The sequence below is a fragment of the Motacilla alba genome, chromosome Z (genome assembly GCF_015832195.1).
Source record: "Motacilla alba alba isolate MOTALB_02 chromosome Z, Motacilla_alba_V1.0_pri, whole genome shotgun sequence".
Lineage (NCBI taxonomy): Eukaryota > Metazoa > Chordata > Aves > Passeriformes > Motacillidae > Motacilla > Motacilla alba.
Window position 1 is genome coordinate 14,516,931 of NC_052046.1, and position 19,825 is coordinate 14,536,755.

The 19,825-nt window shown below is 35.9% G+C and overlaps 1 long non-coding RNA gene across 1 annotated transcript in view; it reads left to right on the forward strand.

Moving 5' to 3' along the window:
• The window catches only part of LOC119695683, a 42,226-nt gene extending 32,669 nt beyond the window's left edge, over window positions 1-9,557 (forward strand). The window contains exons 2-3 of the long non-coding RNA XR_005255336.1: window positions 7,763-7,813; window positions 8,654-9,557. This is a non-coding gene — a long non-coding RNA (uncharacterized LOC119695683). The remainder of the gene's footprint in view (window positions 1-7,762; window positions 7,814-8,653) is intronic.
• Window positions 9,558-19,825: the final 10,268 nt, after the last annotated feature.

The window sequence follows — 19,825 nt, forward strand, 5'->3', positions numbered from 1 at the left end:
TATCATGGAAAACATTGAATGGCATCTACTCCTTAGTAGATTTAAATATCCCAAATCAAAAGCCTGAGTAGCAGTAATTCAAAATTGTCAAAACAAGGTTAATAGATTTAGACTTTCATTTTGCTTTCAAGAGAGTTCCTGATAAATTCGCAGTCTCCATTTGAGCTTGCCATAATTGCTTTACAGTCTGGATGCATGACCCAAGTGTTTCTTCTGCTCAGCTTACACTGGCAGGGCCTGCTTTGGGTTTGCCTCCTTTTCCCGGCTTGGGTCTGCAGAGTTGTGGGGTATGGGATCCACACAGCTGCAAAACAAACACTGCTATGGTCTCTGGTTTGAACAGATCAGAGAATGCTGGAAGGAAGAATTAAACTGGTGATAAAAATTACTAAGAAAGTGAAGGAGAAGGCTGCCAGAAACAAATTATCCTTCTCATTTTCTATGTGAGAAGAGAACAAGTACTACTGCAGACTATTTCTTTGGCTATTCTGTGGTCCTGGGGTATTATCCTTCTGATTTTTTTCAGAAAAGTGTCTTTGTTGACAGTACAGTTTGAAAGAGTACAAATGACATGAACAAAGAGCAGAACAAAAGTTGTTCTTGTGAAATACCAGAAAAATGAGAAGACATGCTTTTTTCTCTGTTATATATTCAACTTGTTGGATACCAGTTTCTTACATGTACACACATTCAAAATGAGGAATTTTTCCCCAGACTATGTTTTTGTACCTTTTCCCCCTTTTCCTATTGAAGGATTTATCTTTTTTCTTGTAACCTTAAGATGGAAAAGGTAAGTAAGAAAATGAGCAATAAGGGGATGTTGATACTAAGTGGACTCAATAGCCTCAAAAAGTGGTGAGATGAGTTGCTGAATCTCATGATTCGGGCAGCCTTTTTGTGGGCCATCTAGATTTTTTTTAAATTGTTACCAGTTGTGTACTTATTTGTGCTAAATGAAGATGCATATAGTTCCAAAGGACCTTCTTCTTTTATTCATACTAATTCTGGAAGCTAAAGTTTAAATATGAAAATATGAAAATAATATGAAAATATGAAAATGTGAATGGATAGCAAGTATGCATATGATAAATTCTAGTTCCTTTTATCACTGCCTTCTATAATTTTTTCTTTGGAAAGACCCTTCACATCTTCAGAAGTAAAACATTACACAGGCCAGGTGTTAATAACCACACTAAGACAAATTTGGCTTGTAGTTCTATCAGCAAAAATACAAAGTTACAGAGTTGTCTTTCAGTAGGCAAAGCACATCCTCTGAGACTTCAGAATTATTCAAATTGATGTTGTTGTTCTTGAAACATTAAAGTGAATGATGAAAATGAGGAAGCGAGTGCTGGCACTCGCAGAGGTTAGCAAGAGGCAAACAGTGTGCAGCCATGTCCATGCAGCTATGCTGCTTTGCCTCTTCTGCTCATGACCTGCAACGCCCTAAAAACTCGAGTCCTGGATCTTTGTGGAAAAGCAGTTACAAGTTGTGCCAAACTCTGTGATGCTTTTGTGCTCTGAATACATGTCCTCCAGGGTCTAGGATGAAACCACTGCATTCATTTGCACTTGAGTAAAAACTACATTGTTTTTGCAGTCATTTGGCATCATGTTCAAAAAATATAAGGTCAAATTCGGCTCTAGTGTTGCAACTCAAATGATTTAAATGGCATTTTGCCCACCTACATCAGAGCTGGATTTGGCCCATCATCTGGATCTACTTAGTGAATACTGTGCTAAATGTTCAATGCCTTGCACAGGGCTTTAGTTATGTGCTTACCATTGAATTAAATGGGAATTGTATTCTTAGGATCTTATCCAAATTATGAGGCTGTAGGACTCTGAAGGGAACTTATTTTTGTTAAAGTTTGTTCAGCACCAAGCCCACTAGAACTTAAATTACTTTTTAAAATTAATGTATTTTAAAATTTCACTTAGATTTATTAGTTAGTGAATATCTGTAGTTTTGATGATCAAGGCAGCAGCACAGTAAGTCAGAAAGTCATTGGAAATAGATTCATTACTTGTCACCATCTGTTGAGCCAAAAGTGATCAAGTAGTTTTGGTCATATTTGTTTTTCATACAAAATTGAGTTTTCAAATACATTTCATTTTTCAAGAAAAAACTTCCTAAAAATTCCAAACAAAAATTCCAAAAATGTTTTCATTTTTCATGCTCATTATGTCTTTCTTTGAAATAGCACACTCTTATTGGCTCTAACTCACCTAAACCAAAAGTGCTTGACATGTCTTCCTCCAAGATCTTTATAAAAACAGTACACTCGTGAAGTCTCAGAATGAAAATCTGGTTACGTAAAGCATAAAAGCTTTCTAGAAAAGAAATTAGCAGAAAATTTTGTTTTAGAGAAAGTAATCTAAATTTCATACTGTCCTTCCCCTCTTGGCTGATATTGATCTCATTAAATCAAATAAAAGCAATGATCTGAAATTGCCTAGCTAAGGTGTTTAGCTTTAGATTTATCTAGTGGTTGCTTTCATGTAGATGTAATTCATCTGTCCTAGCTATTTCTAAATTCATCAGTGGTGTCCAAATGTCTTATGATTTGGGGTACTGTTTCACGACCTTGAAGCCTTTTATAAGCTGTAGGTATATGACAAATATTTGTACTGAGCCTTTCTTTGCCGTGTCTGGAAGATCAGTTGCTTGCAGGCTGTGTGAGGAATACAGGAAAATCCAAAGTGAGGTAGGAAGGACATGGTGAACATGTCAGGGATGAATTCTGCAGCATTTACACATACAAATTATTGATTAATTATGGAAAAATGATCCTCTAAAGTCAGTGGGACAACATATAGAAAAGGCCATCTCTACATGAGCTTTCTAAAGGCAAGTAAAATGAAGTAAAATTGCAAGTGCCCAGAAATAGAGTTGAATTGAGCCAGTGAATGTGATTTACTTTCACTGATGTGAAAGTAAAATCTTTGCTCTACACGGAGAGCTGTACTCCTGAGCAATGTATGGTTGAGAACACAGAGGCTGACCAAGATGTAGCCTGGCTGAAGACAGACCAGGCATCCTGGGTTCATTGTAGCTTATTCTACAGAGGTGATCACAGAACAAGAGCTGTGAAACTCATGTGAGTCAAAGATCTGGAGGATGTTTTGCAAGCCAAAAGGGCAGGAAGCAGCAATTTTAACTAATTGAAAACTTGAGAGATTTTATGTGGTGCAGCCTTAGGACAAGACACCGCATGTTATGGACAGAGAGTCAGCCTGTAGGATTTCATGGTGTATCACCTAAAGATAAAAGAAACTAAATAATAAGCTGATTATATATCCTTTATAGGAATAATTTTTTTAAAGTAAGACCAAAACTGGAGGACATGTTAATTCTGATCCCACAGATAAGACAGCTAATAGCTTTCTCCTGTAGCAGACAATGTAAAGCATTGGGAACAAAATATATAAAATATATTGTTCTGACTGTAATTAAAGTGAGGAAAAACTCACCCTGGAATGCTCTGGATTCTCCAGAGAGCAGTAAGTCATATATCCTAAGTCTTTGGAAATAGAAGATGTTCTCAAGTACTTAAATTACTTCAACTCTTTATGTGGAACAGCTATTTGGTAGGAACTGGAAACATTCTAAAGGTATCCAAATGAGTGCTTTCAATTTAGAGTTCACCCTTTAAAACACAGGAAGATGAAGCAAGTTTAAAGTAATGTCATCTGTGCTACTGCACCTCCAATCCCAGAACTGACTGTTAAAAAGGACCCAGAAATTTCTTAAAGAGGGGAGGAAATTCACCATTTTGAGAGAAAAGACTTCGTGCACTCTGTATGCCTGGGCAATGCCATTGTAGTAGCAACTAATTGAGTGACTTTTGACAGAGGAACAGCAAAAAGGATTTGAATTGGTGAAGAAAGGATTTTTATGAACTAGATTGTATTTAAATTTCCAAGTTGATCCTAGTCACTTGCGGCTTCTGTATGGGAAATTACTTTTATGCAATGCTGAAAGTTGCTGTGGGATTTGCACTTGAATAAATTGAGCTTGATTGGTGTGGAGTTTGGAGGCTGCAAATTAAATGCTTAAAGTCTTGGTGAAGACTATAAATGCTAGAACATAAAAATAACAATTTTTTACTTTTCTAGTGTTCTATTATCCATTGCTTTTACAGGGCTTATTTTTGTACTTCTGTTTTTTTTTCTGCTAATGTAAAAAGCACTGGGAATTATCAGAGTCCTCTGTAGGTAGCTGTTGTTACATATCTGTCTGCAGCTCTGTATTCTTGAATATAAGGCAGTTCTGAGCTGCAAGTAAAGACAGTAGAAACCCAAAAGAAATGAAAATTATTATATTCCCAACCAGGCAGCAGAAAATGCTTGGCTCGTGATTAGAAAAAGTAGCCAGAAAAAGAATTCCAAACTTAGACACTTTTGGAGGGAGCCTAGCCCAGTAATTAAGAAACTAAACACTTTATTCTTGTTGATTCTAAAAGAAAGAGCTCATTTCTTTGTCAAGGACCTGGTGCAGAAATTTAAGAGACATCCCAGAGGGATGAAGAGGGAATTTGGAATTTTCCCAGCAACTTTTTTGCCTAATAGAAGATGGCTTGTGAAGAAGAAATTGCTCAGAACTAGAGATATCCTTGCAGCTGATAGATCTGGTTAAAGTTGCTGATAATTTCAAACAAAGAACAAACAATGCGCTCTGGCAGAGATTTAGCAGAAAATGAACAAAACCTAGTCAGGAGACACACTATTTGGATTTCAGGAGTTTGGAAAAAGATAAAACTTCTGTTGATAATTTTCTTTAATTTAAAGGGAAGGGCAGTAGAGAATGGGCTGTAATTAAAAGTCTGGGTAACAAAATCTACCAGCTCCTACACCATTGTCTTTCTTATGTATTTTTTCTTTTCAAATTGGGAAGAAGAAATCTGCTTGGGCTACTTGGATTCTTTACTTCCAGTGTCCTAATGAATAGTTCAATTTCAATAAGCAAGCACTGTAATATGGAGGTGTAAGGCAGATGGAGGTTTCAGGTGTGATTTTCACAGTCACAGAATGTTCTGAGTTGGACGGGACTCACAGAAATCATCAAGTCCAAGACTTAAGTGAATGGCCCATACAGGCCACTCAAACACCTGACCTTGGCGTTATTAGCATCATGTTCTAAACAACTAAGCTAATCTTAGGGTTTTTTTGTTTGTTTGTTTGTTTTTGTTGGGTTTTATTTGGTAAATGTATTGATTATCAGTACTCATAAATGTAGCAGGAGACAACGTCTCAGGTTCTACCAGAGCAGTACAATGTGCTAGTGCTGTCATCAATGCTTTGCACTCAACAGCTGTTTAAATTGAACACCAATACTGCTCTGAGCACTGCTTCCATAGAGGTTTACCTATGTGCTTTTCAGATAGACTGTTAATTTAAAAAGCATGACTGGCTGTTTTATATTGGTTCCTCCAAAAAATGCATCTAAAAAGAATTGAAATCACAATGACCAAGTCCTAAGTGATAATTGGAAGGCAGTGTAAACACACAGAAAATTTTACATTAAGTGGATGATGGAATCATACACATTAGGGCACATAGGACCGTGTTTTCAGAAACCACTTTCAACTTCTGGGTAAAATTTCTTCCTGAATTTTTTAGACATTTAATTAGCTGTAAAAGTTCCTTACACTTACATAGCCTGTAATGACAAATTTAGAATAAATATTTCTTCTGTGGAAATAAGATTAGCAGATTCTAGGACTCTTTCCTTTCACTTACCTGCTTCACCAGCTCAATATAGGACTGGTTTACAATTTGTTGTGAACAAATAACCTTTCACCTACCACTATATTGGCCTTCCATTTTTTTCTTTTACCAGGTGGCTTTTATTTTTAAATCTGGTTGTTTCAGTTTTATGCAGGCTGTATGAAATGGCAGCCTAACATCTCTCTCCTGCTCTTGTCACCTTTCTCCTGACAGCCCTAAAGCCAGAACACCACCACCACAAAGGTCCTGCCTTCTTTTCATGTACTTCCATTCAGACACAGCTGCCTGGCCAATGCTATTGTGCTCTTAAGCCCATATAAAGCCTCTGGACTCCCTCCCTCCTCCAAGCCAGCTGCCTTTCCTTGGCCCTGATCCCATGTGCTGAACCTGAAGAGCAGGTTCCAGCGCTGGTTGTATTCTTGCAGCAAAGGCTGCAAATCATACAGGCTGCCAAGGGGTGACCTCTGAGGCAGTGACGTGGCAGGGATCAACTGGAACTGCTGGTGTAGGAGTGCTCCAACTCAGATAACCCATTATTTAGGAAACTCTTTATGCTCAGCAAACCAGTTTTGAAACATCAACTCCCGAACCTTTTCTTGTGGTAAGGTTTCAATAATTGCCAGCCCACATAGAAGAATACTTTTCAATTCAGTTTCTGGTCAGATGGTTCATTGTATGAAAGAAATATTAAAAGCAAGAACATGTTTTTATAATTAATAGGCTCATTCATATGAGTAGTGTAGTTTACATGCCTTCCTGAATAACTATTTATTTAATTTTATCATGATAGTCCAAAAACCACTGTGATGTGTAAATAATAGTACCAGCCTGTAAGAGATTATTTTAGGTAAAGGAGTAGCTAAAGCACATATTCTAACAGGTACTACAGTACTTGCTTCATAACTTAAAATTTGGAGTGTATTTCTAATGCTTTCACTAACACCTAAGTTTTGTGGTTATAAGCACAGCTTTCCTTTTCTTAAGTATCTCTTCTACCTACTGGTATGTGTTATAATATATATACATACTTATTTACTTTTTTTCTGGCGTGAAATTGAATTAGCCTTTTTGCTTCTCTTTTTTTGGCAAGAAAATAAGGAAAGTCCTGTTCCTTTCCTTGGAGAGTGATTTCAAAGCTAGATATATCACTTAATGTTTCTTAAAATTTCTTTCTCTGTTCCAGAGCAACTTAATTTACAGCTTTCTATATTTACAGTGTTTCATAAAAAGAAATTGTGTTTGGCTTTGTTGAATAAAAGCTGAACAGCTTGAAGTGAGCTATCTTCAAAGTAACAAGAATATTGTGCAAATACTTCAGAAAATCAAATAAAATAATCATAATCAAATGTTGCTCAATTGTGTTTGGATCTTACAAGCTAAACTCTGATCAGACAATACAAGCAAAATGCTGCAAAAGCTGGGATGGGTTTACTGGTGTTCTCTCCTCTGGACCAAAATTAATAGAGATTTGTGTTCCAGCTAGAATCATTCCAAGAACTTTGTGAACAAATTTAATCAAGTCTGCTTTTGATGCTACTTAAAAAAATATTATTTAAAGTAAGGCTTTCATATCTTAGCCCTGGAAAGGCTGACCTGCCTTATTAGTAATCATGGTTATGATTGCTCAGCTTCATGTTGCTACTTTATATTGGCAGTCCAATATTTAGTGCTGTTTTTCATGATGCACCACATCATATTGGTAAGAATCTCTTATTTTGTGAAAAATATAGGGGAAAGAAAAGTACATGTTCTGAAAGATTATCAGCCTTACAATATTTTGGTGTTAGCATTTCTACTGTAAACTCTGTATTGTTAGAAAGATTTTTATTTACTTTTTATTTACATTCCTTTGGGAAAGCTTGTTTTATTTCTACTTCTGTATAGCGTTTCTGACACGTGTGTTGTTTCCAAAGATCATCTTTTTTCATCTTTGTCATTGACTGTCATGGTTTTGTGTGTGGAGAACACGTGATACAGGATGAGACTTTTCTTCATGTCAGTGTTCTTTATCTTTTTGTTCTTTTTTGCCTAGACTGTCCTGAAGTTTTTTCTGTGTGCTGAAGTTTCATCCAAAGGGGACAAGGTATGCCATTTTTGCCAGCATCCTAGACTAGACAAATTGACAATATGATCTCGTATCTCCTCTGTGTTGTACCAGATGCTCTTCTTAAAAGGGGTACTTTCAAGAATGGGTGTGCTGTGGATAGTGGTCAGACACCTGCAGCCATGGAGCAGGGGTTGTAAGGGAGGTTTTCACCCTTCCACTAATGCTTCAAAGTCTTTGAGATGTGAGAGATCAATTTTGATATCTCTCCATGAGGAGAACCACGTGCAAATACCCCAGTATTTATACCTCAGAATACCCCAGTGTTTCCTTCTCTATGAAGAGCTGGTCAGGTTATATCAATGAATATAACAGCAGAGGTATTTTTATAGTTCTTCTTCTTATATTTGTAATTCTGTAAAGAAGTTTCAGCATTAAGTGTTTTATTTTGCTTTAGAGGTATTCCATAATCTTGGTTTTTATTGTGCCTTGCATAATTAAAATGATAATTTTTACTACGGATTTAATTTCAATAAGCACTTTGACCATTTAATAAAGCATAAGGTAAACAGGATAATTTCTTTTCAACCATCTTGTTAGACTCAGACTTTATACTATTTTTAATCTTACAAATGGTTCTGTGTGGAACTAGCTTAAAAAAACCATAGATTTATATTATGTATTTAAAACTGCATGTTTTTATCTGATTATAGATGAACAGAAAGCTTTAATAATGGTGCAATTTGAAAAAAAAATCCACAAGATTCTACAATTTAAAATTTTGTATAATAGGTAAGCTCATTAAGGTTGTGGGAGTGGAACATAAAGTATTCCAAGTTACTAAATTTGTTTTATTTTTATTTTTTTCAAATCCCATAGTGTAAGATCAAAACTGGAGTTCACATTTGAGTCTTAAGATGTCTTCCTCTCCAGTGGGCCACACTAGCCACATATGGCAACATCCCATTTGAAGTTTTAACACAGCAAAACCCTTTGGAACCCTGATCCTCTCCTGACTGTAAAATGGTATGTGAGCCAGCAAGGTGTTGTTTGTATTTGAGTCTTGACTTTACATGTATTACTGCGCAGAGCTGCAGAGAACCAGAAGGATTTTATGACAGTGTGGTGACGTTGCCATTGGGACTGGTCAGTGCACACACTCCTCTGCTCTGAAGGTCCTGTATCCACCAGGATCAAGCTGCCTTGTTTTCCAAATCCTACATTTTACTTGACTTTCCAAATCCTCACTTGGCATGACTGATGGTCCTACCCAGTGAATTTTACCATTCTTGGCCCTGCTCCTGCAAATCACTCAACTTAAGAAGGAAGCAGGCTAAGATGAGATTCTAAACAATTGCTGTTGAAAGGATAACTTTCTTGTCTGTACTAAGAAGACAGAGCATGGTATATGCAGGTAGAAGATGTTTTTCTTCATTCTAAGCCCTGAACAAACAAAATTATTCCTCTCCTGGCTCACTGGCTCCTGTGGGGCTACTCATTTGATTTAGGAAAGTAGAGTTTTTGCCCACATAGAATTTGAGTCTTAGGAGTGATCTCCTTCTGATTTAAAATTATTACAGCCCATCTGAGTGTATTTATAGTTCCAACTAATCCTCTGCAGATTCTTTAGACTATATTATGTAATGTGTGTTTTTACTTTTATTGGTCTTCCTGAAACTCTAATGTTCTTGTTATTGCTGTTCTGAAAATAAAACATCTATGTAACAAGACTATCATATTTTGCAATTTTTTTGGGACAGCCTCAAACTTAAAAAGCATGTCAAGGTGAATTGCATAATAGAATGATGAATGAAGACCTTCCTTATTGCACTCATGGGAAGACAATAATCATGATGTCTAACCTGAAGCCAACTGAAGTGATTTTGGAAATGGAAAGGGAAGGCTTTCCACTAGCTACGGATCTGTTGTGTTCTATATTTGAACAGTTTGAAAGCTGATCGCTTTCATCAGCATCACTTAAAATTGTTTATTGAAATCTCAGGTCACATGTGGAAATGTAAAGTTTCTTGTAGTATGTCACTAAAGTAATTTCTGAGAAAACACATTCTGATTTTGGAACAGTCTGTCCTGTAGAAAGAAGATCTGGAATCCTTGGAGTTGCTTAGGGAGTTGATTGAGTGAATTTGAGTTAGTACCCCAGGAACAGCATCAATAATGGCATAGAGTCAAACTCCAGGAACCAACTGAACTTTACATAAGTTAGTTGTGAGTTGCCAAAATGAATCACTGCAATGGCCACTCAGTCTTCTATATTTGCCATTTTTATTGGCCTTGTTATAGAAAAGAAAAAGAAATTGGGCTTTTTTCCTTGTTTTTAGGGGTCAGTGATGAAGGTACTACAGAAGAAGAAAATGAAAAAGAGCAGAGTAAGCCAACAACAGATTGCAGGCATACACACAAGATCTCTCCATGGTCATGAGGACTTATGATTTCCTTTTATGATTTTTTTGGCCAGAAGACAGAACATGTTTTGATATTTGAAGAAGTGCACAAATTCTATTAAAACTATTGCAATAGTCAGAGAATACAAAATGGCTGCAATTCATTGACAAAAATTATCATCAGACTGTATTACAGTTTTAAAAAAAATTCCTGTTTTTAATGAAAAATCTGTCAAAACTCAGATAAAGTTACTTCAAAACAAACTTCATTGAAAAGCTCATGCTGAGTATTTTGTGTAGGTTTGGCCCCCTATTTATCTACAGGGTGAGTGTTACAGCTCCTGATCACAAAACCGGGGCTCTCCATATCCAATTACTACAATCTGTAGTTTGAGTTTCAAGATCATCTCTTTGAGGGTTTTTTTGTTGTTTTTTCTTACTTCTTTTAAAGTAGAGGCTATAGCTGCACATAATAGAGATTATTGAATACTCAGCCTTAATTATGTGTGATCTGTTGTCAAAATGTGGCTTCTCAGGCTTCACTCTGTTGCTTCTTACACCATCAATAATTTCCAGAGTGCTCTACAATCGTTATACAGTGCCTGTGAAGTCAGACTACAAAAATCTTCTGTCTCTGTCTTTTCAAAGTCCTCTTCCACCACTTTCCCTATCAACTACCATTTTGGAGTGATAGGCCCAAAGAAATATCCATAAGAATCTACAGTCTAAGAATTAAATTTAAGGTGTAATAGAATTCTGTCTTACTTCCAGGCCCACCAGAACAACTAATAAAGCTATTTTTTTCCAAAATCTGCTTTTAAAAATCTATCTTATGGCTCATCATTCTTTTTTCTTTAGTTTTTTTTTTTTTTCTTCCAGGACATACTTTATTCTGATTGTGTACAGGAATGACAATGAAGAGGCAAGACAACAGCACGCACTTGACTCTGGGGTTCAATTATAGTAGTTTGAATTGTAATAATCCTATATAATAATCCTGAGCCACATACATGCAGAAGGAAGAAGAAGACAGTCAAGGGAATCTAAACGCATGCTTTGGTTAGCATACGCTGAACGTTACAGCATTGTTTCTGCTCTGTGAACAGGCATACAAGTTAAATCCCAAAGTCTATTAAAATTCTGGAATCCATTTCACATTATCAGTATGAACTTTTGGATAACCCTTTTTATTGCTTACAGAAAACATTCTAATTGACTTAAAGCTTATAAAAATGTATAGCAGTTCTTTTTTTTACAAGCAAAAAGATACTGTAACACCACAGTGGACAACTTCTGCCTTCCTGCTCCACTTAAAAGACTAACCAACTTAACAGTGCTTTATCTTAATAAAGGTTAAGCAAGTTTTGCTGGAAGCACTGCCAAGTAGATGATGCTCAGCTTTTTTCTCCTGGACTGGAAAAATTCATATAACAAAAAAAAACTTTCAATGTAAGTAATTCATTATATGGTGAAGACATCACTATAGTAACACTACATCGAGGAGTTCCTATTTATCTTCTGAATGCAGAGATATGTGTCAGTTACACCTGCTTGAGAAGCCTGCACTAAAATGACCACAAACAAGTGAATAAATTTGAGATGCCTCATGCAATACATACTATTGCTTTTTGCTGTAAAACTAAAGGAAATCTGAGTCATTGCAATCTTAGAATGCAATACCAGACAAATGAGAACCAGACCACAAACAATGAAGCCAAGTACATCATTATAGGTTGAGTAATGTGAACGACTTACATAAACTATGGCTGAAACTCAAGATTTAGCAAAAGACCATCACCCTTAATTGCATAACAACAATTAAAAGCTCATTAGTCTGCAAGCTGTCCATTAGGAATAAGAATCTCATGAATTGAAGTCATAAATATTTAAGGAGGACAATTTTTCATTTTGATTTAACTTTTTGTCTTACCTTTCTTACGCTACAAATTGCCTGTCATTTATCCAAATGCTTCTCCAAAAAGGGGAAATAATTGCACTTTTTCTTCACCTAGGCTTCATTTTCAGCAAGCTTTTCCAGAAAGATTTTCCAGCAAGATTTTCAGCTCAAGATTCTTAATAAAATCCTCTGTCTCTCTGAAGACCTTTCTTGTTTTACTGACAATGCTCTGTCATGAGATTAGTTTTAGGTTCCTCATTTGCTGATCCACTGGTTACACATAATATTAGATCAGGTGATCTTAAAATGTTCAAAAAGTGTTATGGCTAGTAGTAAGGTCCACAGGATTTGTGATAATTTTTTTTCTACTCTTCGTTAATAAAAAGGATAAAAATCCCTTATCAACCAGCTCCTGTTAATGCTGGCTAACACCCCTACTAGGCATTTGCTGTCTGCACTGGAGGCCATTCACTAAGAAGCACCATTTATAAGATGCACGCCCACGTGATGAAATAAACTACAGATTATCAAAGGTTTTAGGAGTTTTAGAAGACTTTGGATGAGACTGTGAAGAGACAAGGCATCAAACTGAGAACAAAACTTAAGTCCTGCAAGACAGTGTTGTAACATCTCCAGTGTGCTGTCACACAGCCACATTAAGAAACTCTCACTTCTTAAGTTGCCTCAAAGACCATGGAAATTGTCTGATGGCAGGAGGTACCAGACACTGAAGTCTTACTAAGAACAAATGCATCAGGGATTTTTCTAATGTACATTTGAAGTGGTTGGCCATGTGATCTAAATGTTTGGAGGCAGACTATCCCATAAGACATCTGAGTGTGGTAAACACTCTTGCTGGAGTCAGCTTAAGGGTTATTAAGATTTTCTAGAAATAATCCTAAAAATGTGAAAAGTCCACTGATTTATGAGCTCATGATATTCCTAACAACAACAGCAAATGGCAGGAGATGATTTACAGGGGTGTAAGTACATTTGAAATGTACTAATTTCAACAACTAATGTCCAGAGAGTTGAAGAAAAGAGAGCTTTTTTAGAGAGTCAGCCACACTAAATTAAGTCTGGCAATTGTGTGGTGAAAACATTCCTTTGATTTCATAATCATAGGAGAACTCATCATCAGAATTAATGCAGAGAGGAATTTGCTGCCATTGCGGATAATAAGCAGAACAGAACAAACAGTCTCTAAGCAGTAGCTAGTTCAACTTTTTACAGCTCAGGTTTTCCAGTTTCCATTTTAAATACCTTAAGGAGCAGCAACAAATCTAATCTTGCTTCTGAATTGTCTTAGAAAATTTCTCATACCAAGCACCACAGCATTTGAGTGGGAGACAAGAAGTGGGGATTTGTTGGTATCTGCTGAAGAGATATCTGCTGCAAGTTACGTGATTTTACAGACTTGTTACAGCAGATACTTTCCTTTAGTCTCCTTACACCTGCTTTATCATCGATGGACTACTTGATTTCAGAAGAGAATTCAAATCCTGGCTTATTCTCTGATATAAAGCAGAAGTCCCTCCTAGTTCAGGGTGTCTGGAGTCCAACTAATAGAAAAAGCTCTAGGACTAAAACCATTTTACTTTTTTGACAGAGAGAATGAGGATGATCTTAGGGGCTAAAAGTGTATACATGTGTATAATTGCCACTGAGATATTTGGGAAGTCATCTTATCTGATGGTAAGAGGGCTTCCCCAAATCAAATAATCAGATGGACGTTAATACTAACTCGGATAAAGAATACTAAAATGAACAACTTGTACCCTTGTAAGCAACTCTTGTTGGAGCATGCCTTGATAAATCCTGCTAAGTCCTAATTATGCTGCTGAAAAACTTTGGTCCAGTGAATATTGACAAACTGGGCATTTTCTCTTCTTCTGTAACTGGCTCTTGATAACACTTGGTAGGGTATGCTCTATCTGGGTTTCAATAGAAAGAATATTCCATACTATTAATTAATCTCTCTGAGTTCCAGACATAGCTCAAACTGAAATATTGGTAAGTAAAAAACTAAAAAAAATATTTTTTTTAAATTGAGGTACCAAGGAATTTTATTTTCTATAATGAGTATTATTTGATCTATTTGAAGAGCCAGATATGTTTTTAAATCTGAAAAAAATAAACTTTGACTTTAAATTGAAATACCAAAATGGATTTCATTATGTCAATTGACTTCACTTGTTTTCCAAAAATTACAGATTTATACAATTTCCTGGTTTAATTGCCTGTCACTCTTCCAGAGATGGATGACACTGACCTTTTTTTTTTTCTGATTAAATTGCAGATGAAATACTCAAAACTAATAACTATGCCAACTTTATTATCCAATGTAATACATTTTTCTATATTTTCTGTGAGGTATGCTTCTGGTCCCTTCTTGTATTTCTTGGAAGTGAAGAGCTGAAAAGAGCTAAAGAGAATCAAAACACTTTCTGGGGTATTTCTGTAGGCTTAATAGAGAGAAAAGATTTTTGAATTAGAAAGAATGACTTGATTGTATCTTAAATTTGACAATCATAAACATTTTTCTGAGTTCTTTGTTTTGTTTTGGGTTTTTTCTTGTTTTGTTTTTGTTTTTGGTTTAATGTGGCTTTCTTCTTTAATTTATAGTATTATCATTCTTATTATTATTTCTACTGTCTTGCATTGTATCTTCTTTTGATTGTGGTACATGTGTCTGTCTGTTATACTATAGATTTTACAGTCCAGTTCTGAAAAATATATATAGGGTATAGATCAGGCACAGATCTGCCAAAGCACAAAGCCAGCATGCATGCTGATTCTGGAAAGACAAGTAATTTGGCCTAAATCCAAACAAGTTAACAGTTTAGTTAAACAGTGTTTTCGGAATGCGCCTGAAATATCATTATAAAAATAATGCAAGAACACTTAGTGCCTCATGGCTGCATAATCTCTGATCTAGAGCTAGAAGCCTTCAAAACTGAATTTCATTGTATCATTCAACAGCAGTCAAAACTGTGCTTTCAAATACCCATTACCATGAAAAGATTGTATATTTGTAGATTTTCCTGTGAACTTTTAAAGTACACCTTATTTAGCCTAAAGTATTTACAAAAGATTACACCATGTATCCCAAGTTTATAAATTCAACATAAACATCAAAATATGATCACAAATGCAAAGATGTTCCCAAGTGACAGCAGAAAGCATTCAGAATGAGGCTTTCTTAGCACTTAACAATGCTTATTGTTAAAAATATTTGTCACTCAACAAATTCCACTAAGTGTCCCCAAAATGGGAACTAAATTCATACCAAAGCCACTTAGTGACTGTAAAGAAGGAAATGAGGGACTGTGAGTATTCTTTATCACCAAGCCAAAATACTTCATAACTCAGTATTTCTGAGTTTGCCCATCTGAAACTGACACCCTGCACTGCAGGTCAGCTTTTGTTTGTCCCTCTATTAAAATAAAGCAACTCTTCTCCCAGGTAACAGGTGACAGGAGAAGAGGATGTGGCCTTGAGATGTGACAGGAAAAGTTTACACTCAGTACTAGGAAAAATTTAATCAGCTAAAATGTAATGAGGCATTGGAACAGGCTTCCCAGGAAGTGATGGAATCACCACCCCTGGAAGTGTTCCAAAGCCTGGGAATATGGCATTTGGTGATACACCTTAGTGGTGAGCACAGTAGTTCTGGATTAGAGGTTGGACATGATGATTTTGGAGTACTTCTCAAATGGTAATTGTTCTATGATTCTGTGTCCATATCTTCTTTTGTTCATGGCCAAGTGTTTCAGATTCCTTTTACTTCTTTTGTAAACATCTCACCTCCCATGGGTACAGCTGATTGTCAGCTCAGAGCCACCCCATCCAGGGTTGACTAGCACAGCCTTGCTTTTCATAAGTTGGACATCCAATGCTATAGTCTCCCATAATAATGTAAATTTGCAGTAGTTTTTGTCTCTACTAAAAATACCAAGATTTTTGTTTATACAGAAATCTAATCCAAAGATTTCACAGAGATTTACAACATTAATCCAGAATGAACCATCATTCTTAATCAGAGACTGATTTTTTGACTCAGTTCAATTTGCTTTTATTTATATTAGTTTTTTTTACACAGTGTCTGTCATCACAAGTGTTCAGATTGGCACCTTCATGTTTCTCTGTTCCCCTAAATCCTACACCTATGCTTCAGTTACAGTAGCTGTTTGTAATTTCTGCCATCTCTGGTTTCATATCCTGGACTAGCAGCTCTTCACCCATTTTTTCTCCCAGGTTCTTTGTGTTCATACAATAAAGGTTTCAGGTGTGTTTTATTAAACATGACTAAAATTTCTGGAAAGCAAGTTTCCCACACACATTTGTCATATGCAGACTTGGCTTCTAGTTACATTTTAACAAAAATATGTCTTTGTTCCTTCCTGTAAATGTCATCAGACTATAAGCTATTTTTTTGTACAGCAAGCATAGCACAAAATAGAGTAACATTCTAGGAGTATAGACAGGCTTATGAAAATTGCAGTGGGAATAAAATTCAAGTGTTACTCAATCTATTTATTGAAAGACAGGATTTTTCAGTTTTGGGCCAAGTAAAATTAAATCTGGTTTGAGAATCAGTGAAATTTTTATTCCAAGTCACAAAACCTCCACCAAAAATTTTATGTCTTAAATTAATTTTTATTTTGACAAACTTAAATACAAGGACTGCTCTGTACTTGCTGTCTTGCTTCCCTACAGCAGAATCTGGAAACCCGGAAATGTCCACTCACTGGTAGGAGGGAAGTCCAGGAAGCTCAGCCAAAAGGGGGCTGAACGTGGGACCTTGAGCAAGGGCCTTGCCTTGTTCAGAGGCTGCCAGCCTCCAAGCTTTCCAGATTCTCAATGCTGGAAGCTTTTCTTTCCTGCCTCTTTCCATATCCTCCTCAGAACAATTTGCAAAGCTGGAAATTACCATTTTCATCTTAAGAACTGAAATTTCCTAAAATCAAAATATAAAGGTCTCCTTGAAAACAAAAACAAAAACAAAACAAAAAAAAAAAACAAAAACAAAAACCCAAATAAAACCCTGAAAGAAAATTCCAAAATAGCCCTAATACAAATTCTATTCAGAAATATTCCTTTTCTTTGGAAGTCTTAAATCTGTATTATATTTGGGAGCACTTAAAATCTATCACTTTGACCCACATCTTGGGAAATGAGGACTATTGAACCTGCATTAATCGAAGGTTTTTATTCTGATAAGGCCTGAAATAATTTCCCCTTCCTGAAACATCTCTCCCTTTGCCATTAAATTTCAGAGACAACCACCTGCAGCAGGTGCAAATGCAGCTTGCTCAGTTCATCTACGCTATATATCAGAGCACAACTAGACTTTATTTATTTTAATAATTTCTGAAAAGTGATTTCTGAATAAACTTCCAGGTCCATAGGAAAAGGAATATATCTGAATGTTAGCAGGGATCTCAGCACAGGAAAGAGTTAATCATAATTTGGTTGCTTGTATGAAAGTTTGGTACTAAACCTTGGTACAGTGCCCAAAAGCAAAAGCTATGACCTGAATTGGCATTATCTGTCTGTGCAAGAAATTAGTAGTTAGCAAAGTGATTGTGAAATTCTGACAACTGACAATACGTCTCTTATAGGTTTAAAGGCCATGGGTTTAACAGCTGCAGTTTCATAGTTAAATTCATATCAATAACTTAAATAATCATTATACTAATACAACCACAATGTTACCATGGTATTTTTTTAAATACTAAGTCAGTATAAATTCCTTGGTTGTCAAACAAGTGTGGTGCAAAACAATCCACAGAATATTTTCAATTGGTTTTTAAAATGTTGGACAGATTTTTGATTAGAAGTGCCCTTCATAACAATGAAAATAATTAATTCATGTCTTAGTATAATTGAATTTTAGCAGCTGTAATTATAGTATATTAATAACATGTTTTAACATCTGTGTTTTTAATGATACTATATAAAGGTAGCAAAGACTAAATATATTATGTTATACCTAGTGCAAACTTTTCCAGCAAGGATCATAGTATACCTAGGAAGTCACAGGGAAGTTGGAAGAACAACCCATAAATACCTACCTGTGAAACAGCACACATTTGTTCCCCTTCTAAATAAATAATTGCCAAATGAAAAAATTTATAATATATATATATATAATTCTCATAATGTTATTTTTAGAATTTATTTTATAATTATATAACAAATACATTATATAATTTTTAAGATGCGTAAACCTATGTATTTTATAACATAAATTAGTGAGGTATTTATGAACATGATGTTATTTTTAAAAAATTATTTTCTAATACAAGATAATCGAACTGTGACAATAAGTTATGCTAATTTCCTATAATCCTGTTAGACACCTACTGAAAAGATGCAAACCATAGACAACTGACTAGATGCAAAAAAATTGCCAACATCATTGTATATCAAATATATAAAATATATGTCTTTTATATTAAATATATTTTCAAATCTTCAGAACTTTCTTATGGATGATCTATTGTTGGTAGAGCCTCCCTCTCCTATCAGTCAGCAAATAAGAGCAGCCTTCGTAAGAAAATCATCATACTGTCACCTGCATCTACTTGAGTTTGAGTAGATGGTCTCTGAGGTCCTTGAGACTGGGCAGATAGTGTCAGCCACTGCAGTGACCACACCACACTGGGGGATTTCAGATTTAGCAAGGCAGAGTAGAAATGAAGTGCTGCAATTGCTCAGCTCGTGCTTGCTCATGGGAGAAACAGGAAGAGTGACACTTCAGCAGGATGACCACTGAAGTTGATGACTGGCACTGATCCGTAGCTCAGAAAGGAAGTTGAGGAGGTAGAGTTGATGTCCTTCTCCCCACTTCCCGAGCGGGTTGGGGCATGCTGAGGTCTTCTCTCAGGGACAGCTGATGCTGCAAGTACAGACCATCTACCACGGGCTGTGCCAAGCTGTGGAGGAGCTCACAAATTACAGGAAACAGCCTTTCCAGAAATGAATGCGTGTTCCCGCAACTACATTTAAAATTAATTTGTTAAAATCTACTCTGAAAAAAACCTAAATTATACCTTTCTATTTGTTCTGGGTCCCACTTCCACTCCTTAGGGAATCCTGCTCTAACTTCGTGTTGCTCAATTACCAAGGCCAGTCCACACAGCAACGTGTGTCATTATCATTTAAACAGGTCAGGATATGGACTTAAGGCTCCAAATTTTTTAAAGTTTCAGCAAATGAGTGATTATTTTTCTGACAGCCACTCTGGGTCACCAGCCAGGAATGAGGAACCTGGTGGTGAATCTGATATTGATTTGGGCAGCTGTATTTGCCTTCACAGTCAAAAGAGGTTTGGAAAATATATTAAGGGGTAATTAAAAAGCATTAATTTGTTCCTCGACAGGCATTCCTATGTGTTTAGGTAGATTCAGATTAAGGGTTTTGGCACAAATAAATGAAAAAGTGAGCATAGGAAAATTCAGTTTAATGACTGAGTTCTCTTGGGTAATCATCCAGCAGTTACAAGATATGCCAGGTTTGGTAACAGGACGTAATTCTGCAAACAAGATACTTTAATATAAACTTAGTTATATCCCTTTTTCCTGTTTACTAAGGTTCTGGCCTTAAGATAACTCAAATAATTGTACTTCAGACAATTGCTTATGATGAGCCAACTCTGTTGAAATAAAGAGCTTTTGAAATTTCCTCTTGCTTTCCCTAGGGATTTCTGTTGTAAAAATGGATTATGATATGACTCTAAGAAAACTT